The following is a 24783-nucleotide window of genomic DNA, read 5'->3' as shown; positions in this document are numbered from 1 at the left end:
TTCTGAACATGTATTTGGGGTTTTTTTTTAGGAGAAATTAAAAAAAAATAGTCTTAGATATTTTCTAAAGTACTTAGGTATTTTAAAGAAAAAACATAAAGAGACATGACATAACAGAAAGACAACAGCAAATCTAGGTATGGTGTTTTTGAATTATATTGAAGGAGCTGTCTATAAAGACCTCACTACAGGTGTAGTTAGAAGTCTATATTCATGCTGTATTTCTCTCAATTCTTTATTTTTCCATCAGAATTATTTTGTTAAAAAGGCAGTTTGAGTTAAGAAATGTTTAGTAGTAATTGTATTCAAGGTATATGTGTATTAAGATAATATATATTATAAATATGTAATGTGTATATATTTATAATATATAATGCTTCTAAGTATTATAGTACATATACATATACACTTATATGTATACGTATATGCATATAAATATTAAATTTATATTTAAATATTTATATTTTATTATATACATATAAATATTACATTTATAAATATATAAATATAAATATTAAACATGTTTATAAAGTTTATCATAAAATGCTTTCTAAATATTAATATAACTTCATAGGAAATAATATTCAGTAACTGAGAAAATCAATTTTGTTAAAATTGGATACATCTACTCATACTTATTTCTAGGTATCTCTACTTCTTTTAAATGACTGGTCAAATTCAAAATGGTGTCAGAATCAGCAAAGCTCAAGATGAAGTCACAAAAAGGAAAAGGTAACTCCACAATGCGCGGTGGCTCACGCCTGTAATCCTAGTGAGAGGTGACAGCGTGCTGGCAGTCCTCACAGCCCTCGCTCACTGTCGTCGCCTCCTCTGCCTGGGCTCCCACTTTGGTGGCACTTGAGGAGCCTTTCAGCCCACCGCTGCACTGTGGGAGCCCCTTTCTGGGCTGGCCAAGGCCAGAGCTGGCTCCCTCAGCTTGCAGGGAGGTGTGGAGGGAGAGGTGCGAGCAGGAACCGGGGCTGCGAGTGGCGCTTGCGGGCCAGCTGGAGTTCCGGGTGGGCGTGGACTTGGCGGCCCCGCACTCGGAGCAGCCGGCCAGCACTGCCGCCCCGGGCAATGAGGGACTTAGCACCCAGGCCAGCAGCTGCGGAGGGTGTACTGGGTCCCCCAGCAGTGCCAGCCCACCAGCGCTGCGCTAGATTTCTCACCGGGCCTTGGCTGCCTTCCGGCGGGGCAGGCCTCAGGACTACAGCCTGCCATGCCTGAGACTTCCCCCGCCTCCGTGGGTTCCTGTGCAGCCCGAGCCTCCCCGACTAATGCCACCCCCTGCTCCACGGCGCGCAGTCCCATCGACCGCCCAAGGGCTGAGGAGTGCGAGTGCATGGCGCAGGACTGGCAGGCAGCTCCACCTTCAGCCCCAGTGCAGGATCCACTGGGTGAAGCCAGCTGGGCTCCTGAGTCTGGTGGGGACGTGGAGAGTCTTTATGTGTAGCTCAGGGATTGTAAACACACCAATCAGCACCCTGTGTCTAGCTCACAGTTTGTGAGTGCACCAATTGACACTCTGTATCTAGCTGCTCTGGTGGGGCCTTGGAGCACCCTATGTCTAGCTCAGGGATTGTAAATACACCAATCGGCACTCTGTATCTAGCTCAAGGTTTGTAAACACACCAATCAGCACCCTGTGTTTAGCTCAACGTTTGTGAGTGCACCAGTCGACACTCTGTATCTAGCTGCTCTGGTGGGGCCTTGGAGAACCTTTATGTCTAGCTCAGGGATTGTAAATACACCAATCGGCACTCTGTATCTAGCTCAAGGTTTGTAAACACACCAATCAGCACCCTGTGTTTAGCTCAAGGTTTGTGAATGCACCAATTGACACTCTGTATCTAGCTGCTCTGGTGGGGCCTTGGAGAACCTTTGTGTCGAAACTCTGTATCTAACTAATCTGATGGGGACATGGAGAACCTTTGTGTCTAGCTCAGGGATTGTAAACGTACCAATCAGCACCCTGTCAAAACAGACCACTCGGCTCTACCAATCAGCAGGATGTGGGTGGGGCCAGATAAGAGAATAAAAAGCAGGCTGCCCCAGCCAGCAGTGGCAACCCGCTCGGGTCCCCTTCCACACTGTGGAAGCTTTGGTCTTTCACTCTGCAATAAATCTTGCTACTGCTCACTCTTTGGGTCCACACTGCTTTTATGAGCTGTAACACTCACCGCGAAGATCTGCAGCTTCTCTCCTGAAGCCAGCGAGACCATGAGCCCACCAGGAGGAACGAACAACTCCAGACGTGCTGCCTTAAGAGCTGTAACACTCACCTCGAAGGTCTGCGGCTTCACTCCTGAGCCAGCGAGACCACAAACCCACCAGAAGGAAGAAACTCCGAACACATCCGAACATCAGAAGGAACAAACTCCAGACGCGCCACCTTAAGAGCTGTAACACTCACTGCGAGGGTCCGCGGCTTCATTCTTGAAGTCAGTGAGACCAAGAACCCACCAATTCCGGACACACTAGCACTTTGGGAGGCCGAGGCAGACAGATCACAAGGTCAAGATATAGAGACCATCCTGACCAACATGGTGAAACCCTGTCTCTACTAAAAATACAAAAATTAGCTGGGCATGGTGGCACACACCTGTAGTCCCAGCTACTCGGGAGGCTGAGGCAGGAGAATCGCTTGAACCCGGGATGTGGAGCTTGCAGTAAGCCAGGATCATGCGACTGCACTCCAGCCTAGGCAACAGAGCGAGACTCTGACTCAAAATAAAAAAGTATTTGTGGAAATCAATAACCAATTGCAGAAATATTATTTGGGGAATTGGGCATAATTCCTTGAGTTGGAGGCCCATAATTCTTTATCCTTTGACCAAGGATTGAAACTCATTTTGCCAGGCCTCTGAAATCTCTATTCAATTTCAGGTATGGAACTGTGTGGACATGGAAAGCTGCAATGCAAAAATGAACGCAAAGCCCTGACCAGCTAAGCTGACCATTTCTGGAAATATATGACAAATATTAGATACAATTTCATCTTTAACACAGTTAAGTCCTATTAAAATATTTTTCAAGTTAGTCCTTTCTTATCTCTTCTAAAATGATCCTAGTTTAGATCTCTATTAGCTTCCTCCTATGAGGTTTAAGATGTCCCTCTGGTATTGAAATTATGGGTTCAGATTTTCTTCTCTGTGTCTGTTACTGGCTTCTCATTTTCTGATTCTCCTCAAATATCAGTGCTCTCAGGGGTATGACTTCATGCCACTGACAATCATCTCCAGGCTGAGGACTCTCAAATCCATCTCCATCTCAGGATTTCCCCCTACTTCCAAATGGTATATCCAACTTACTACAGAGGACCTCTCCCTGAATGTCCCCAAAACACCTCAAACTCAAAAATACAAAGAAGAATTCTTACTTTTTTCTTCCAATCACATTCTTTGTCCTATATTTCCTTGTCTTGGTGAATTTTACTGCAATCCAGTCAATTAAGCAAGCTCGCAATTTACACATGATTCTATTTCTTCTTCTTGATATGCTCACATCCAATCAACCAACAATTTCTATAAATTAAACATCACCCTGATTCATTCTTCTTCAACCTCCTTGATATTTCTTAAATTCAGGCCTTCATCTTCTCTAATCTAGACTATTTTAACATTTTCTAATTTACTTATATTACTTTATTCTCATACCTCTTCATTCTGTCTTGCTCAAAGCTATGAGGTTTTATAAGTGCAAAGTGTATCATGTTCCTTTCCTCTTTTTCCCTTCCTTTTATTTTGCTTAAAAACTTTGAATGGTTCCCCAGAGTCCACAGCTACAGAACTCTAACAGAGGCACATAAACACTTAGGTAATGTAACAGAGTTGAGGAGTAAATGAAGTCACATAAATTAATAACTCATATTCCTAGAGGATTGAAATTGCCTCATTGTAACTGAAATACAGAAGGTTTGCTTTAAAACAAACTTTATGAAGCAGAAGGCCAGATTCTAATGAATTTAAGCCTTCAAAGGAAGTACACTTGCAGAAGGCAGATTCAGCTTATAAGTCCACTCTTCTCTGACATTAAGAATACCTTGGAGGAATCTAGCACAGTAGTTGGCACATAACAAAAAATAAGCTTTAAAAAGTATGTTGAATGAATGAAAGTCTGCATAGTAAAAGCAGGAACCCCAGCAGCCTTCGTCCACTTAGCACACAATTATTGGCTCTCCCTTATTTTACAAATATTATTCCACAAGATTGATCACTCAATTTAAATTTCAATTATCGCAGTTGGACTTAAAATTTTTTTTCTCTCAATGTCTTAAGCTACAGACAAGCTACGGGATACTCTTCAATAGCCCTGATACGTAGTTACTCAGCCTTTCTCCAAAAAGGTTCAGTAACAGAGCATCATTATTGCATAATCAATCTTGATCCATTATCAGAAGCTTCTTTCTTATATTGAGTTGGAACTTCAAGATAATATAGCTTAATTTCTTCTTGTTTATTTATTTATTTTGAAAGAGGGTCTCGCTCTGTTGCCCAGACTGAAGTGCAGTGGTGTGATCTCGGCTCACTACAAGCCTCAACCTCCTAGGCTCAAGCAGTCCTCCCACCTCAGCCTCCTGAGTAGCTGGGACCACAGGGGCACATCCCCATGCCAGGCTATTTTTCATATTTTTTGTAGAGATGGGATTTCACCATGTTGCCCAGGCTGGTCTTGAACTGCTGGGCTCAAGCAACCTGCCCACCTCAACCTCCCAAAGTGCTGGGATTACAGGTGAGAGCCACCAAACCTGGCCAATTCCTTCTTAAGACAGAGATCATTCGTGATGTTACATCTCCCAAAAGACAGGATCGAAAAGAAAAATGCCATCGGATTCAAACTGTGAAAAGGAACAATTTCAAAAACAACAAAGTAACAGTATAAATGTTAACTATGGATTTTTAGGAGCTTCATGGTGATCTGAGAGATGGAGAACAAGAAAATCTGATGCTGCCTGCTCTCCAAGCTAAACAGAGACACACGAACTCTAATAATCTGGGGGCTAAAGGAGGGAACACACAAGAAAAAGCTCCATGAAAATGTAAAAGTACCACGGCAGATACTCTCTTTTATACCTCTCAGTGATGCATACAAGGTTCAGGCCATTATCTTCATTTTACATTCAAGAAAAACTTCTAGAAAAGCTAAATAATCTCTGAATAATCTCAGAGCTAAATAAGAGTTCTCAAGACCCTTTACTAGCAAGTGATGGAGCCAGGAGCAAGACTACACACCATGGGAATGTCTGGTAAGGAGCCAGGTCTATCTGTATCTCAGTAAGTCTTTAATAACTCATCTTGGCATTCTATAACATCTTACAGATTACACACTTCATCTTTTGTACTGAACTTGCAGAAGTTCAGTACATAAGATGTAAATGGGGTACATAAAACAAAGCTCTAGTGCATTTATGTTCTGTGGGTTTGTTCTCTCTCACACACACACACACTCATATATATTTGTTTTTCAAATTTTAACCTTTTTAAAATGTTGGGGAAAAGATGGTCAACAGCTTTTTTTGTAATGTTTTCATTTTAATGAAAATGAAAATTATTTTCTAAAACATTTTTCTGTGATAATGACTTTCCCATGTACATTTACAAAACAGAATGCAGCTTGCCACTAGTCCTTGATGGAAATGATGCATTTAAAATACCAAACCTAAAAAATAGATTCTGTCCATGATGTTGTTACTTTAATGACTGTGCTGATGTCAGGAAGTCTGCTGATGTCACAGACAGTCTCTCCTCATAATCAAATTAGTTGAGTCTTAACATATGTAGATGCTAATGCAGGCCACCGGGGGAAAAAAAATGACCTAAATGATTCAGACTGTAGGCCTTAGTAATCATGAACATAGTTATTGGATTGAAAAATGAAACAACTCTTGAGAGTGCTGAGTGAGAGATAAAGCCCAGGGGCAGGATTGGCACAATGACACACAGTTGATAATGCACTCATCCTTGTCTACTGGTGAAAAATTGCTGGCCTATTGATTCCAACAAAAACCACTGCCAAATGATTCATGTTTCTCTTATTACTAATTTTCTGTTTAGATGTTATCAATCCACACCATTTCATATTTATCTTTAATAGTACTACGAATATGAAATCACGAAATTAGATCCACAGGATTCTCCTTCTGAAGTTCTTCCTGCTCCCATATCAGTAAATACACCTAAATCAATGGCTGTACATCACAGCATATTATGTGAAAAGAACTCAGTCTACAAACCAGTGTGTGGCACATGATCTCAATTATAATTAAACAATAAAGAAGAATGCAAATCAAAACAGCCAGGGAAACTAGCCTTTTTTCCTTTATACTAAACTTCAGTATTCTTAAATGTGTTTCAACAGCATAAATTAATTATATAATTGAAAACTATTGACCTATGTAAACTAAAAAACTTAGTAGCTTTCTCATACATAATTTTAGGATTGAGGCTTTCTTATTTTGTTTCATATGAATATTTTAAATTATAAACTTCCTTCTACCATATTTTATTTGTAAAAAAAAATCTCGAAAAAGGAGATGTATCTCACTTCAAATTACACAATGTTTTTAAACTGGTGTGTATTTTCTTCTGAAAACATATAACTTTTTAATGGAGATATGTCAAAACAGAAATTAATTCTGTATCCTAATTTTTATCTTTTGTAAGTCACAAATTACATGCTACGTTGAAGTTGTTCTACCTGTATTTATCATTGTGTATAAATTTATTTTCATAAAATATCATTTGTTAATCAAAATGAAAACAACATAATTATACTGTAAAATTTAAATATAAAAATCCAAAAATTATAGTTTCATGACATAATAATACTAGCTATCATTTATTGACCACCTACAAAATCTTTCTTTTCCTTCAATAATTCTGCTTCTATTGTATTTATTCTGTTGATAAACAGTACAAACACCCAAGTTACCAAAACCAGAAAACTTAGAATCCAGATTTACACCATTCTCCTGCCTACATCCTACTGTCTACCTCCCACAATTATTGACAGTCATCAATACTTTTTGTACACAAAAAGTACAAAACATTATTTCCTCTTTAATATATTGGAATAAAGTTATTTCTCATGGTCATCCCTCTAAACTAGGCTTCCACTCCCTCTTGCCTAGACATATTGGCAGACATCAACTCAGCTCTTTCTAAAACGCAGATGATGACATTTTGTCACCAACTCCATTATAACCTTTGTTAAATGGTTTTGAATTGCTGTTAGAATGAAGTACAAACTTTGGATTGTAAAGTCTGACCAGATGACTCCCTGCCTCACTGGCTTCATCTCCAGCAATTTTAGTCCCTCTTCTCTTTCTACCCTATTCTCTAGCTCTATTTTCAGTCTCCTATTCTGTAGCTAAACCATACATTCTCTCCTCCTGCTTACACGCTTGAACCACTCTCTGCACACTCTCATTGCTTTCTACCAAGCAATCTGCCCTCACAACTAGAATGTCAAATCCCCTGCCAAGAGAACCTTTTTATAATACCCCAGCAACAAATACCACAGAGATCAAATGTCTAACAGTTTAACTTACCAAAGAAAGACAAAATGATGAAATTAACTGCCAAAATTAGGACAACTTTGAACATGATATTTTGATTAAGAAATTGGTTTTAGGTTTGTTTTTTTAAAAAAAAAGGAACATAAACTATTTAAAGTTAAAATTTAGACTACCCTAAGGGCTGAAATGTTCTCTGAGGTTATCTAGTCCATCTTCTCAGTGAAGAAAAATGTTGTCAAATACTTAAGTGAAAAGTACATGTTGAACAATTAGAAACTATTGATATTAGTAATTTTATATCTTAGGTTTTATTTACCCAAACCTTATCATTTGACAAAACCAAGGAGGAAAAATGGGATTAAGAAGAAATCAGGCCGGGCACGGTGGCTCACACCTATAATCCCAGCACTTTGGGAGGCCAAGGAAGGCGGATCACTTGAGGTCAGGAATTCGAGACCAGCCTGGCCAACATGGTGAAACCCCGTCTCTACTAAAAATACAAAAATTAGCCAGGCACAGTGGCACATGCCTGTAATCCTAGCTACTCAGGAGATGGAAGCAGGAGAATCACATGAACCTGGGAGGCAGAGGCAGCAGTGAGCCAAGACTGCGCCACTCCACTCCAGCCTGGGCGACAGAACGAGACTGTCTCGAAAATAAATTCTGAAAAATTTTTTAAAAAAGAAGAAATTAGACTATCTCACCTAACATTTTAACTATCCTGACAAATCAAATCAGGCAAAAGTCAAAGGAATATGCAGACAAAACACTGTCAATGGGTGTGGTATCACAATATATATTGTTTTTCATCCACAGTTCCTGACTCCCAACTTCCATAGTCCTTGTTATAACGCTGGAGCACTTCAGGCCTCAGGAAACCTCTCTGACCTCCTGTCCTTCCTTTACCTGCCCAAGCAGGACTCTAATCTGATTGTGAATCAAAACACTCATTACAGAGAGAGTCCTCCCCCATACCCTAAAGGAAGGAATGCTACATAGAGGGGCCAAGAAAAGTCTGAACAGACAGGCCTTTCTGGGTTTAGATCATGTGCTTTGTCCAATCACATTTCTACACTGTTGGTTGTCAATCATGCCTATATAATGAAGCCTTCCTCAAAACCCAAAAAGGGTTCAGAGAGCATCCTTCTGGATAGCTGAACATGTAGAGGTTCTTGGAGGGTGGCCCACCCAGGGAAGGCATGTAAGTCCCTATACCTCGCCCTATGCATCTCTTCATCTGCATCCTTTCTATTATCCTTTATAATAAACTGGTAAACCTAAGTAAGTGTTTCCCTGAGTTCTGTAAGCTACTTCAGCAAATTAATCAAATCCAAAGAGGGGATCATGGGAACTCCAGCTTGAAGCCAGTGGGTCAGAAGTTTAGAGGCCCGGACTTCCAACAAGTGTTGGAGGGGCATGAGGGGCAGTCTTGGGGAATGAGCCCTCAACCTGTGAGATCTGACATTATCTCCAGAGAGATAATGTCAGAATTGAATTAGAAGACACTCATTTGCTGTCCACTGCTTATTGATGGGGAAAAAAACCCATATATTTGGTCACAGAGGTCATCTGTGCTGGTTGTTGTTGTATGAGAGCAGAGGAAAAACATAGTTTGAGAGTTTTTCCTTAAACAATGCATTAATTTTTATGCTTTATCTGACTGAAGAGGATAAAATGAACAAATGTCTTATCACACAGGAGGTACAAGTAGCTATGCCTAAGAGCAGGAAATAAGTAGCTCATGGTGCCATCAGAGGGACAAAAAAGAAGGAATCATGCATCTGCCAGGAATCTAGGAAGTCAGGTAATTCAAAGGTGTTACATTCTCACTTGTAAAGAGAACTACAAAGGTGGCCTAATTGTCCAGTTGGCATTCAACAGCACACTTTTTCAGCTAGTATGGTGGTTGAGACGCATTACTTCCCATCCTACCAATTGCCCTGGTTCCACTGTTTGCTGGCTATGGAGACTTAGACAAGTTTCTTTACCATCTGTAAATTGTAAAAAACATTTAACATGATGCTTAGGACATAGCACTCTAAATACTATTCTTTGTATCTTTACTCTCTGGTTCGAAAAATCCATTTTGGTGTCAACTCATAGGTATAAGAAAATAGATTAGAGAAATCTTATGAAGATCTTAATATGAATCTTATGAATCTTATGAAGATCTTAATAGACAGAAAGAGACAAATTAAGGAAGGGTGCTATTTTTACTTTATCTGATTATTTCAGCACAAGTGTGAGTTGGAAATTGAATTATCTAGATATACATCCTTTCCCTCATTTTATGTCTGCTGTGAGCCAAGTTATATTTTCTACTATAATTTCCAAACTCTTCCATAAGCAGAGTTCCTTTATGATAATTTCCATACCAAGCAGCATTTATTCTCATTCAAAAACCCACAAGAATGTGGCTCCCTTTTAAAACAAGCAAAGGTCACCAGAGGGTACTCCTATTCTGTAAGGGCAGAGGGGGGCCCCAGGACAATCTCTAAACAATCATTTCCAAAAGAACAGTAATCCTCTGAGAATTGCAGCACTTTGTATTCTCTGGTCTCCCTTGCCTAGCTTCCCCAGTGTGGTGACTTCCTTAGTTGCCATGAATGAAGGTCATGATCTCATAAAGAAAGCATCTCAAGCATGCTTATTGCATTCTTAGGCAAAAAAACTAATATGCAAAAGTCAATCACAGTAATGTAGGAGGTCTTGTTACTTCAAATGTTGCCATCAATAACTGCTTCTCTAATGTCTCTTTCACTTTCCTTAGGTTATTGGCTATGTTTCCCTCCAACCCAATCTCCATGCTTTTAACACCCATACTGATACCAGTTCTAATACATTAGCCTTTCTGAGTCTTGACCAATGACCCGGTTGCCACACAGCTTTACTGCAGACTTTCAGCATCTGTAACGTTCCTACCTACAGTTTCACCAACTCTCTTTAAGTGCACTGCCCACACAACCTCTGGCTTTTTATTTCTCACATCCCTCATTCCCAGCAAACCTGCCCATTATGACACTTTGCCTATTCTTTCAGCAGATTAGGTTAGTCCTAGTTCTGCTTGCCTCCACCTCCTGCTTAAACTACTTGGTTAACTATTTCAGCTAAAGCGAGCAGTAATACTCCAAAATATATTTCATCCCTGCTCTTGTCAATTCTCAGATTTGGGTTATTCCTACCACCTTCAGGGCAAAAAGACTAAGAGACATATATCTCCCTACTTTGATTAGAGCACATTACAAAAACCAATATGCATACTGCTAAGTCATTGTAAAGGCTGGGTCAGGTCAAGAACTTGGTGGCAGAAGATTAAATTGCTAATGGTTCCAGTGAACTAGAGTTTTATAAAATTAGTGTTGAAAAAAATGATTCATGACATTATTAAAGAACAGGAAGGCAAACTTTATTCAGGACCATCATAATAGGTGTTGGGACCACTGCACTGGGGTTTTTGCAGTGAGTAAGAAAAATTAGGCTCAACTTCAAATACTACAAGAAAAAGTAGGAATTTGTAGCCAAATAGCAGGATGTAAGACATTGGAAGAAAAATTACTAGTCAGGATTCTTGCTGAATGAAGGTTAGGGTGATGAGATATCATCTGGGAAATGGTGGAAGGTGAGGACCCTGATTAGATATAGAGTGGTCAAATATTGAGGATGGCCAAAGACACTTAGCAGGATTCTTGCTAAATTTGGCAATGCAGATCAGAACACAGAAGTCCAAAAGTCAAGGCCTGGTTGAGAAGAGGAAGCACAAGAGCCTGACCAGGATTTGGTCAACGAGAAAATCTTTGTCACTAGCTCTTACTTAAAAGTTTACTATATGTCTGTATTTTTTTATACCTCTGTGAGTGGAACTATAGTTTACCATTTTTTTAAATTTTACTTTTATCAGCTTTATCTTCTATATTTAAATAGTTACTAATTAGTCTTAACATCATACTATAAGTTTTAAATTACTCAGACCAGGCACTGAAATTGCTTCAATATTTCTTTATGTATATTTAATGTTTTCAATACACTAAAGATACCACACAGCCAATAAATAGTGGTATAATTTTGTGAACTGATTAGATTACGAATTTATATTTCAAAATTTTTTAAATTTAGTTCTCTATTGTCTGAGCTTGTTACATTATTCCCAGTTTTGCTAGCCTCTACCTCCTGCATAATTTATTCATTTTAAAATAAATTTAGTTAATAAGATGATTGACATATCTACTGTATTAAAAACTTAATGCATGGTGATTTGAATAATAAGTTTTTATAGACTAATAGCACTAACCATATCTAAAATTTACAAAACCCAAGTAGTCTGTAAAGTTTCTTCAATAATCTAAATTACTACTTCTAAAACTTTTATTTACAAAATTAAGATATCATTTAATAATGGCTATAATTAGGATACTATTTTAAGTGGCCAAATATTCCATTCAAGTTGGTTTGAAAAAGAAAGAAATTCATTATCTCACACAGCAGTAAATCCGGAAATATAGTAGGGAGTCAAGAACCCAATGATTCCATCAAGTAACCAAGTTTTTTATAATTTTTCTGCCATTTTAAGGCATTTGTTTTGCCCTCAAGCCGAATCTCCTCGTGACAAAAGATGATCCCTGTAGCAATTTGAAGAAGCATGTATTCCAGATAGGAAAAATATCAAAAGCCAACATGTGCTTTCTCATCCAATGTTCCCTTGCAAAGTGGAACTAAATCTTTTCTACCCATTCCCCTTAGTCCTCCCATTTCACCTGACATGTGACATATGACTATAATTGGGACAAGGAACAATCACTGGCAAGGGGCATAGAAACACCAAGATTTTTAGCTGAACCTAATCTAAAATTCCCTTGAAATTAGGAGTGGGATTGACTTCCCCTGAGTTATTTGGGAAAGAGTGGACATTTGAATAATACCAGGGAAAAGAAGAATAAGGAATAGATTTTAGTGGACTATCAGTAATTTATGCCACAGTACAAGGAAGGTGATATAGCTCTCAAAAGTAAAAACATGCTTCTTACAAATGGAAAGAAGAGTTAACTTCAGGTAAAAAATCACACCTGGTTTAACCCAATGTCATTAAGTGTCATTAAAAGGGAACTTGGAGCCAGGTACAGTGCTCACACTTGTAATCCTAGCACATTGGCAGGTCAAAGTCAGAGAAGTGTTTAAGCCCAGGAGTTCTAGACCAGCCTGGGCAACACAGTGAGAACCTGTCTCTAGAAGGAATTGTAAAAATTTAAAAATTAGCCATGCATGGTGGCATGCACCTATAGTTTCAGCTACTTGGGAGGCTGAAGTGGGAGGATTACTTGAGTCCAGGAGTTTGAGGCTGCAGTGAGCTATGATTGCACCAGTGCACTCCGGGTTGGGTGACAGAGTGAGACTATGTTTCTAAAGTAAATAAGTAAATAAACAGGAACCTGGACATTCAACAGGAGAAGGAAGCAAATAAGTGTCAGTGGTGCTTGATGCTTACCATTACAGAAAACACAAAGTGAAGCCAAAAGCCAGAAAAAGACTGAAAGACAGTTATTTCTTATTGTGATCTTGATGGTGTTGTCAATTTTCAAGTACAAAACTATTACCTGAGACCCATCCCTGGAACTTCAAGGTGGTCCAGACCTACTAAACTGATTTATAAATGTGAAGCTCTATATATTAACTATTTCAAATTAACAAGTTTAAAGAGACTGCTCTTGTCACATACTTCAAAAATAAAGTTGAATCATTAGTTTCAAATAAATCAAACATCAATAATAAACTAATTTTAAAATAGATGTATCTCACAGAATGGTCAAGCCAAGCAAAAAGAAGGGAATATAGGGAACTAAATTATGTTATATATGTTTTAATTATAGGTCCCCTTCATAAGATAGTAATTTGTTGTACTTGTATATATTCTAAATTCGTTTTCCAAACTTCTTAGCACACATTTAAATTTCTTATCAACAATGATCAGTAAGTAATCCACACCATATAACCAAATATATAATCTTAAATAAGTCAATGATGCATAGAAAAATTATCAAGTTTCCATATGTTCAGGAAAAAAATATTTTTTCAATATTATTCATAAAAATTGTTAATACTGGCACAGTTACTTATTACCAAGTAGGAGATAACTATTTAACACATCTGTTCTTTATATATGAAAAATAAACAAATATAAGACAAGATGCAGAGCCAAATCATAACTCCTCCCAATACAGTTAATGCTGTGAAAAAGATAAACTTTTTTTAATTTGCATGTTCTGAAATTAAATATAAATATGAAATCGAGAGAACAACCTACTCCTTGTGATTCCAATTACATGCTGATCAGGTCTGGAGGAATGGAAAAAAAGAAAGAAAAACAAGATGGTTGTTTTGCAAGATAATCCAGCTAAAATTATTCAGCTAAAACCATTAATCCAGCTAAAACTCCTTTATGTAATTACTAATGGTTATTTCATGAACATGGAAACATAAAGGAGGAACATCTCTACAACTGTAAAATCCACAAGTTGTTCTCCTAAACCATATTCATGGCTTCATGCCTTCTTGCCTTTTCCACCTGCTGTGACTGAAACTGTCCCTTTTCAATGCCTGTCCAACTCATCCTCATCCTCTGTGACTTGGTCTAAGAATCACCTGCACACATTCTTTCCATACACTGCTTCCCTTCACACTGGTGAATATCCCCTTTCCCCACTCCTCCTTCCTCAACATCCTCTGCACTGTACCTCAGAATTATATAGAAATACCAACTTCTATTTAAGTTAATAAGAGGAGGTCTCTGTCACCTACTAATCACACAACTACAAAAAGAACAAGTGTTATTTGATAAGTATTTATTAAATTCAACTGTATCATATCAGAATCTCTTTATTTGCAGATTCACAGTTTAAACACAGTTATATTTCCCAGAATGAGAAGGGGGGAAAGACTTCAAATGTATGTAAGTGAATAGAAAATCACTGAATAAAGACGAAATCTCATTGAACAAGAAAGTCCCAAGGAAAGATTCATTACATTGTAGGATACAGTAAATTCCTCTTCAAAGAACCAATATGTTAGTATATTAAGCTTCCCTGTTCTTTGTTTTCCATTTTAAAGTTTAACTTCCTCGTTCTTTACATCTCCTTGCCCCTAATTTCAGTAAACAACCCACAACCCCCTCCTAGCCTCTATCACCTGCTCTGTCCTTAGTCATCCTTAGTCACCTGCTCTGTCCTTAGTCATCCTTGGTCACCTGCTCTGTAACCATCCTTCCCACCAAAACTTCTCACCCCGCCACTCCAGCTCGTACCCCTGTTGTCTTTAAAATAGCCAGTTGGAATTATCTTAGACTGTGCGGTCCAACCCTAGCCAATAGGGGAAAGACAAAGCAGTAGGGACTAGCTGCATTAATAGTAAGATCCCCTTCTCCTCCCTTGTCTGGTGTGCTCTTGCCATTGCTCCATCTGTGAGAGGCACCCTTTTATAGAAGTAAATTGCCTTGCTGAGCAAACTTTTGCCTGAGTGCTATATTCACTTGGCAGCACCGAGCATTTACTTCCAACAACATCAAGTCTAAAATGTTGTTCTCTAAAACCTCATCTGTACTACTATAGAAAATTTTATTTTTCCAAATTGATCATGAATTTCCTAGTCTGCTTAATGTAATCAACTAAACCTACGATAACTCAGATTTTACAAATTTAGTAGTTCTTCCTTTAAAATGACTAAAGACATTAGCAATATGAGACCTCTTACTGATTTACTGTTAAGAAGCTTAAAGGTTTTTCTCCTATATATCCAGTCATGGTGATGCATTAAAACAGAAAAAATAATTCATAAAAATTTAAAGCAATAGCCATTGTTATTCTAAACAATGCTATTTTATAAATCTAAGATACCAATAGACTTTTGCCATTTCAGATTGCATTTACGTAATTTCAAATAAAATTTGTTTACTCAAATGTGACTCCTTAAAAATCTCTCAAACTATATTCTGAGAGACTACAATCCATAAACACCCTCTAATTATATTTAATTAACATATTCAGCATAGAGATAAATTGCTTTGAAATTAATTCAGTTATGCAATTGTTCTTTCTAATCAGCCAACCTTTCTCTGTATTTATTTGCACTACTAGTAAAGTTCAGTGTTTATGTTATTGGACATCTTTATGACCATAATAACACACATCATCAAGGAAGTAAAAGGAGAGTTTGATCATCAACCAAAGTCCTTTATTACTACACAGTTCCTCAAAGCAGACAAAAATAAAACAAATTACAGAGCATAACATGTACTTTGACCTTCAAAGACACTTTACAAAATACTCTGTTTCTTAAACAAAACTCTCATTAGTACTTATAACCCTATGTTTTAATTCACCTAGATTGAAATCTGGGTAAATGAACCTATTTGCTATCAAAATTTTACTTAAAACATGGTATCTCTTGATGGTTATAAATGGCTATGAAAAAAATTGAGAAGCTAAAATCACATTTATTCTCTTATTTCAATTTTTTATCCCAAATTTGCACGTTTGCTACCATACTACAAATGTTCTGTTTGATTTTTTTTGGCTAAAATTATATTTAAAGTTGATATTATCTCATTTAAATACAAACCAAATGAGAACAATAGTTATCATCTCATGAAATATTATACAGCTATAAACAGGCAAATCATTAATGATTCAGTCAGTAGATTATGTATGCTCTTAAATGATTGTCTTTATTTCTATAAGAGAGTAGACTGAAGACTGAGCCCACAGTCTTCAGTCTCCTCTCTTACAGAAATAAAGATAGCCATCCATGGTTCCCCCAGGAACTTCAAGGATCTTAAACTTTGCCTTTGTAGCTCTGGCAAAGTTTAAGATCCTTGATGTTCCTGGAGGACTGGTGGATGAAGTTTCAAGAAATGGATCAACTGTTAACAACTAATATTAAGAAAAAGCTGTACCATACCAGGAAAACACTACATTTGTATAAAATTCTCACTTCACAATACCTTATAAACTTATCAGTAGTATCTAACTTCTAAATAGTGAATTTACCTTCTTACAGTAGTTAACTGCACATGTGCTTGTGTTCTACTTAAGAAGAGCAGAAAAGGCTTCCATGAGTATGCCATCATTAGAGCCTACAACCAAGAATGTAGGTAGAAGATCTTGCCAACTATTTTTCTCTTCTTTCAGAGGTATAAATAGAAGTCTAAAAACACTTTTAGAATTTGGAAAAAAGAAAAAAAAAAGGATTTCTAGGATTTCTAGCAATACTTACCTGGGAAACATTTTTAATTAGTTGTTAAAATTGGGCTCAAAAATATCAATTAACTGAAGCTATTTTTCCCTACAGAAAAACTATAGCACAAATAGAGAAACATCAAAGAATATATATGTATCATAAGTATGCACACACAGAAAGGGAGAAAGAAATGGAGACAGAGAGAGACAAAGAGAGAGAGAACGACAGAGACAGAGAGAAAGTAGTCCCCCAAAACGTGGAAGTTTCTAAGGTCTATTCTGAACTTCTTCATCAGGAGGTATGTGATACAGCTGATGTATAGGTACATTTATATAATGTTAATAGCAAAAAACAAACATGAAATAAACGCAGGTATTGATATCTAGATGCACTCTCTTAGTTCCATCCTAGAAAATACATACAAGGCTATTCAAAACTTCCTTTAAAAAGCCATATTAATCTTTGCAATTTAGCACAAAATATACTGAAAATCACAATTTCTATATAAGTTAACTTACTTATTCATATTATGTGTGCAAATTAGGGCAGCCTTTTCAAAACTATTCTTAAGTATACAATACTGAAAGACAAAACTAATTTCAAATTCGCCATAACTATACCATTTCAATGTAAACAGAAAATTGACACTTATTGTCCCACACAATATTTGAGTCAATTAACTGTTCTCTGATGACAATTAATCATGCATGGTAAGCATCATTAGAGTGGCTGAAAACATTTCTCAGGCATAAAACAAACAAAAAACTCACAAATAACAAGGGCCTGAAAACAGTATAAGCATTGTTTTCTAAGTCTTACTCTGGAACAATGACTTTTAGCCATTCTCTTTAAAAATAAAGGCCTGATTTCAATTTCATATCCCCGGTGTTTGAAAGCGAAGCGATTTCTCTGTTCAAAGTTATACCATTTTTTCCTCTTCCAATCTGAGTATATTTTATGCTCTTATAGGAAAAAGCTTAAGTTTCCTGATCTCTAAATGCATTAAGGCAAACAATATTAGATCCACCAGCCCCTAATACGTTTAGGGACCAGGGCTCATAGCAGTTACGCAGTTAGCTTCTGTAACTATCTTTGTATTCATTATTATACTGAAATAAAATAACTTTTTTATCCTTTAGAGGTTTTAGAAAACAAATTGCAATATAGCAGATTGAATCACAAATACATCACTCTGCTAAGTAAAATTTAAATTAAAATCACCTAGCATTCATCAATGGAAATAAGAATTTTAAGGATTTCTAATTCAAAATGAAAGGTAAAATTTGACATTTTATATTAAAATTACCCTAATATATCCTCGAACAGCCACTTGTTCAAGGATACCCATAGTGTAAGTTTCAACCCAACTACTATATCCCATATACACGTGCTTTTTACAGATTCACTATTAATTATAATATAAAGTCTAAAAATAAAAGCCGTGACTAGGTATTTTAGCAAAAGACTTTATCCTTTAAACAATTTATCTATACTTATTCTGTTTTCTCTAATAAGTTGATCTGTTCACCCGAAAAAGAGTTAAATTAAACATCCATGACTGTAGCACAGTACAATGAACCATAAAAATATGTAGTATATTTTACTAATTGACATGTCACGCTAAAAAGTAAATATTTCACAATGATCATAATGAATCAACATTGAACAGGCTCATAAATTATAGACAGAAATATAAACAATAAATGATATGTTGGAAAAATGTTTCAGAAGTAAAATAACATGCACAGAAATCACAGAGCTGAGAAGTTCGGTGCTGATTGGAATACAGGCCTGATGACACATGAAATGCATGCAGCAAACATTGGCTGGATTTATTAATGAATGGCTCCAAAATCTATCCTCCAAATTCTTAAGGAAGTTGTTGTGGCCATTAAGAAAAGAAAATCTGTTTGTAGGTCATAAATATATTTCAGCTTCTCAAGCATTATTTCTGAGAAGAGAGCCAAGTTCTGTGAATATACTTGGTAACTTCTCACAAAGGTAAAATTAAGCTGGACTTTAAAAATAACCGGTCTTGTGTATAAATATAAACTGAAATAAAAATAAATGAATTTGCTAATTGTTCTTTTCTGATTGAGAAAATGACTCAGCCTTAACCATAACAAAATCTCCCTTATATCCTCAAAAATTAAAATTTATGATTAAATTAAAGCTATGATTAAAATGTAAAAGTGGTAATTTTTATAAATTAGATCCAGATATGTCATTATTACATGGGTATTCAACATAGAAGTATTCCTATTTTATCCCCATAAACTCAACTGAGTTAGCTGAGTCAGAAATCCTGTGACCTTTATGTCGAAAAGCCTATTAACATTATTTCATCTCTTTAATTCTCACAATAATCTTGTAATTATGTAAAGGAAAGTTTCTTTACTTTGCAAGTGGAAAAACTGAAATCACAGTCAGGGAAAACATTTGGCTGAGGGTGATTCACAAAGTGAGTCTCAGAGAGCAGGCTAATATTCACAATCTCAAACTCTTAAATACAGAGGAAATATAAACCACATTAGTTAGTTTGTTTGTTTTTAACCATTTAACCCTTAAGCCCACAATAGTAAACCTACAACCCACTTCTCTGAAGAAAAAAAAAAAGAGAGATGAAACATACACAACTTTAATACATAAAGAAGAGTCTGAATTGCAGTTAAGGCTTTGAGTTCCTGGCTGGTTTGGAATTAGGAAGCAGTAAACGGCAAATGTGTGAAATACTGAGATCATCTCACCTTTTACTTCTTCACATGAAAGAGCAAGATCTGTTTATCAGGATCACTTTTGACAAGCACAAAGAAGTCATGCTGGATACGTTTCTACTTTAATTCCATGACCCAAATCCATGCTAGTTGAGAATACCTAATTGAATTATTCAATTTAGGTAGAAAACCATCTGCTCAAACCCCTAAGTCTTCAATTCTTGCTGCTATGAAAACAAAGTAAAGCCGAAGTCAAGGAACTGAAGTTGCAGCAAACCTCGTCCAAGGAGACAAATAGCAACAAAGTGTGGGCATTTGCAAAGTATGATCAGCACAAACAGCATCGGGCCCCCAGCTATTCCACTGCAACACTGATAAGGAAAGTTCAGACTTTGTTCCTGGAGCCCTTTTTGTAATTTCCTCGGTCATATCCAACTGCACTCTATGCTTAGTGTATTTTTTTGCCAAGAAGACTGATCTTAGCCACCTGAAAATTCTCATTGCAAAAGAAACCTCTTGTTTAAACCCCAAGTACAACCGACAGCCCCTTTCCAATTAGCCCCTGCAACTTGCCCAGTCTCTTTCATGCCTGGCTACTGAGCTCAGTCTAGTTTGGCTGCCGGCCAGGTTCCTCTCTTTTTTCCCTTGTCAGTCGTAAAAACTTGGAAAACACTCCTGGACAGCTCAAGGAGACCTTTAATTATGCAGTGGGGCAGTACCTTAGCCTGTCTGCTGTTTCCAGCAAAGCTTGTAGTCACCAGCGACTGCACTCTCCCAATTTGTGGGTTTTCCAGCCAACGCTACTTGTTCATATGGGGGGAAAAGGGAAAGACTGGCAGAGAAAGGGAGCAATTTGCAAATGTGAAGAATTTCCAATTCCTCTGAAAGTTTTCTACTTCCTCACATTCACTCTGTCTAATAATCTCCCTTACTTTAGCACCTAATTACCCATTTTGTAATACAGACACAAAATCATCAGTATTGTCTCCTGCTAGTCCTAGAAATGAGTCATGACTTGAACATTCTCCGTAACTTTTTATTCTCGAATGTTGGTGTAACGTATTTTAAAAGCAGGCACAAAATAAATTAAATCCTTCCTAATTGACTGCATTACATTTTGTCAAACTTGCAGATTGAAATTGTGCATGTAAAATGTCTGATTGCAAATGAGAGTAAGGCGAGCTCAGTTGGGAAACACTACTAGGACCTAGGGAGGGGTACCTTGACTGCCAGCCCTCACTTACTTGGAGTTTGCCCAGCGTACCAAGTGGACCCGCCAAGCCCAACACCAGCTAAGTCTTCCTTACTCTACCTTGGCACGCTAGTTCCAGCTGCAGCGTCCAGCTTCCTGTTCAAGTCCCATTCAACATCGTAAACACATTCCAAGAAAACCAGCCTGCCCAGAGTTCCCTTCCGCACACAGGGAAGTCAGCGCGGCAGCCGCAAGAGCCGCAGAATAGAGAGAATTGCCTGCTCCGGATTCTGATCCGTGTAGCGAGTGAGGCCACGAGAAGGTGGACCCGGCCAAGCGAATTTAGCAGTCGGAGCGAGAACCCAAGGGCTCATCACCCCCGCCGCGCCTTGCGCCCTCCAGAAGAAGCTACTTGACCCGCGCAGCAGAAGGGTAACCATGTGGACGCCGCCCCTTCCTTTGGGCCCTCCCAGTTCTGAGCTTTAAAGTATCCGCGACCCGGCCTCGGAGCTTCGCGCCTCCCCACCCCCATGCCCACATTCTCTCCCAGCGCCAACAAAAGGGAGGCTGCCCTGGAAGTTCGCTCCTGGGTCGCCTCGCTGTGACCCGACGATGACTTGCCTGCTCAGCCCAGTCTGATCCACGCACCCTCAGCCGGACTGATCCACGGTTTCCCCACCGCCTCCCTCCAGTTCCTGCCCACCGGCCCCCCGCCGCCGGACCGAAGTTACCACAAAAGGCTAAGGAGGCTTCTGGAGCCCGGAGACCGCTGCGTCCCCGACCTCGCTGGACTCCCCCAGTCATTTCTCAAGCGCTGCCATAGCAGGCGTCAACAGGTCTTAGCCTCCCTTCGTGCTGGACGACTCCCTGAGCATTTAGCTGTCCTAATTTTTTACAACCTGCTGACCAGCGGCTACGCGCAGCCCCGCGCCCTCCTTCCCGGGCACTAGTGGCCGGAGCTGTCCACCCCTACCGCCCCTCGGGATATCAGCTTCTAAGCGATTCCACGCTACCTGGAGGGAGCCTGGGTTCGCAGCCAGGGAAGAGCCCAGATAAATCTCCGTACCTCACTGAGAGATGCAGTCGGGTCAGGCTTCGGGCAGGGGCGTGGAGAGCTGCCGGGTCCTCCGAGCCTGGCGTTCTCCACTCCAGCACGGCCGGGGCGCCGTCTTCGAGGCCGAGAGGGAAAGTTTCTCTACGTCAACACGGCGCTGGACTCGGGACCCTCCAGCTTCGGTCCCCTCCCTCTTCGCGCTCTCTCCCACCTCCCTCCTCTTCCTAATCCGCTGAATCCAAAACTGGCGTTGGCGGCAGCTGGGACGCGGGGCTCGGGACTCCGGGTCGCTCCCGGCCGGGAACGCGGGGCTCCCCCTCTCGGTGAGAAGGAAACTCTAGCCGACTCCGGCTTGCGCACTTCTGGCGGTCTCCTTGGACATTTCCACACGGGACGCCTGTGTTCAAGCTCGCCGACTTTCCTTCTTTAATCTCTGGTGGTCGTTATCTGTGGGCCCACTGGGCTATCCCGCGCGTGCACGCGGAACCGGAGGTGGGTGGAGGGTGGAATGAGAGAGAAACCGATCCGCAGAAGGAGGGGCCCTACCTTGCTCAGTCTTTAGCCCGGACAGAAGCAAAACCACAGGCCCCCCTCTCCCACCTCACTCGCGCCGCGTTTCCTTTCCAGCCTCTTCCCTGAGACACTAGATCAGGACCATTTGCCTTTTCTTATCTCTGTGTGTTTCCTAACACAATTTTAAAACACCTCTGAGGCTTCATAGAGGGGGAAAGTGTCAAAAGAAATACACGAATAAGAGTAAAACGCGCCGTCTTCACAACCTTTATCAAGAAAGCAGACACAGTTGCTGCTGCTCTGGCCGCACCTCAGCGGACTGGTTTGTCCTCATTTGTTTTTTTAACTCGGCCTTAATCCCTGGACTTTGTTATGCCTTAAAACAGACACACACACACACACACACTTGAAAATTGCCTTAACCCCCAGATCATACTAATTTGCTCCATTCAGATGTTTACCTCGGAATTAAGGACTTCTGTATAGGATTTGAGAGAAAACACAACAGCCCATTCTTACTGACCTTTAGTAAAGTTCTGCGTGGGAAAGGGAGCGAGAAGGAGGAGTATCCTCATGTAAGAAGTTCTTCAAGGATGAGAGGACCATTACTAAAATTTTTTCTGCCGCTCAGAATTTAGTTTACTAAATTGTAGTTAGAGTGTGAAAATAGATGAGAAAAGGAAGGCATTTTGCAAAGCTAGCAGTTATAATGTATTACAATGGATCCAGGGCTTAGAGTCAGACAGGCCAGATTCCATTCCAAACTCCATCTTTACTCTTTCTGTGCCTATCAATTATAACTGTCAACAGGAATTCTATAATCTAGCTCACGGAGTCACAGTCACATTTACAGGAGTTAAAATAGAGTTGTGATAGGCGCAGAGAAAATAATAAATATTTGGTTCTTATATCCCACCATGTTTTACTGTAATTAGGAGAGAGGGTAGTGCTAGAAATTTTCCCCCAAAGACCCTGTAACTGAATCAGTTTTCTTCTCCTTAATGCTTTTTCCATTTAAAAAGGCATCATTTCACAATTTTTGAAATGGAAACTATGTTTACAGATTAACTAGTTCCAGCTGAACTCCCTTATTTTAAATACAAGGTAACTGAAGTCTAGGGCTCTTAAGTGACATTCCCCAAATCTCATGGTTTGGAGGTACTAAAGCTAATATCAGAAATCAGTCCTCATAATAATTTGGCCGGGGTCCTCTTTTAACTGTTTTTCTCTTCATCACAACAGTCAAGCACACATAAAAATAATTATATTAAAAATATTAATCTGAGGACAAATGCTAGTTTTTTTTCTGTAAATAACTCTTAAGCAATTAATTTATGAACAATCATTAAAAATTAAATAATGTAATTTAGATGAACACTTCGTATCAATGTGATTATAAAAATAAAACAAATGGTAGTCCAGTATTTAGGAATAAGGAGGTTGATGAGATGAACAAATCCATGCTTACGTTATATATTTACACATAGATATTTTGGGTTTTTTAGCCATAATATTAAAAGATTATAATAAAGAACTCTCGATTCCCAAGAATACACCAACATACCACTACGGTTGGCTGACCCTAGTTTGTGAACAACTAGATCAGTGTTCAGGACACACAATACGACTTGAACAAGTTCAGGGCCAAAGAACAAAATCAGACTACAGAGATCAAACTTTCCATCCTGTGAAATAATGGAAAATCCCATAGCATGTACTTATTTCTCATTCATTTGCCTCTAGTACCTGTAAGAAGGTCTTTTTAAAAAATTCTTCCTTACCATACACAATGTTGAAAATCATCTGAACGTTTACATAACTAACTCCCCTGTTCTCAGGGATAAGACCCTATATAATCCTTCTAAGTAGGAGTTATTAACTACTCCGGCCTCATCCTCAGTTTCCTAAAGGCATATCATAGCCTCTTTAGAGATCTATCTTTCCTATCCATGAGACTTGGAAGATCCTAAAGAGGGGAAAAAAATTGGCTACAAAGCACATCCATCATGAATGGATAAATGAAGATAGATGAGTCCTCAAACTGTCTTTTTCCAATCGTTACATACAGTGCTAAAGATTACTCATTTTTATATTTTCTCCCACTGTTTAAAGTCTTTAAACTTGCTATTGCTTTGTAATTTTTATAACTTGACTTTTGATATGATCTTTGTGAAATGGCTTAGAGGTATAAAAATCTCAAGGGTGTCAGAACCAAGTTTTTAAAAACAATAAAACAAATGGAACAAGATTTTAAAACAAATTTATAGCATGCCCCAGGAAGTGAAGAAGGGAGATGCCAAAGAAAAGGGTTGCAGAAGCCTAGTGGGGCACTACGATGACAAATGAGCCTAATTTTACCTATTGCAAATACTTCAGATTTCCATTTGAAAGTTCTTCACATTCATCATAGGTGCATATAGACCCTGATAGAAACTCAGCAGCTTTTCAGTAATTTTTATTTTTATTTTTTTATTTTTGAGACGGAGTCTTGCTTTGTCGCCCAGGCTGGAGTGCAGTGGCGCAATCTTGGCTCACTGCAAGCTCTGCCTCCCGGGTTCACACCATTCTCCTT

General features: G+C 38.7%; 1 protein-coding gene across 31 annotated transcripts in view; it reads right to left on the bottom strand.

Annotated features, from left to right (window-relative positions):
- GULP1 (GULP PTB domain containing engulfment adaptor 1) overlaps nucleotides 1-22532 on the bottom strand; it is a 314696-nt gene extending 292164 nt beyond the window's left edge. For 6 of the 31 annotated variants that reach the window (XM_063647692.1, XM_063647701.1, XM_054478470.2 and 3 more), the window contains exon 1: nucleotides 20765-21422. The gene's annotated coding sequence lies outside the window, so the exon portion shown is untranslated. Of the gene's footprint in view, nucleotides 1-19485; nucleotides 20062-20696; nucleotides 21432-21657 lie in introns of those variants that run through there. The other 25 variants (XM_054478465.2, XM_054478469.2, XM_063647686.1 and 22 more) reach the window with 21 other exon arrangements.
- Between the last annotated feature and the right edge of the window lie 2251 nt (nucleotides 22533-24783).

This window comes from Pongo pygmaeus, chromosome 11, assembly GCF_028885625.2.
Source record: "Pongo pygmaeus isolate AG05252 chromosome 11, NHGRI_mPonPyg2-v2.0_pri, whole genome shotgun sequence".
In the NCBI taxonomy this organism is placed as follows: Eukaryota; Metazoa; Chordata; class Mammalia; order Primates; family Hominidae; genus Pongo; species Pongo pygmaeus.
Note: the sequence above shows the minus strand (reverse complement) of the source record. Positions and strands in the feature narration are given on the sequence as shown.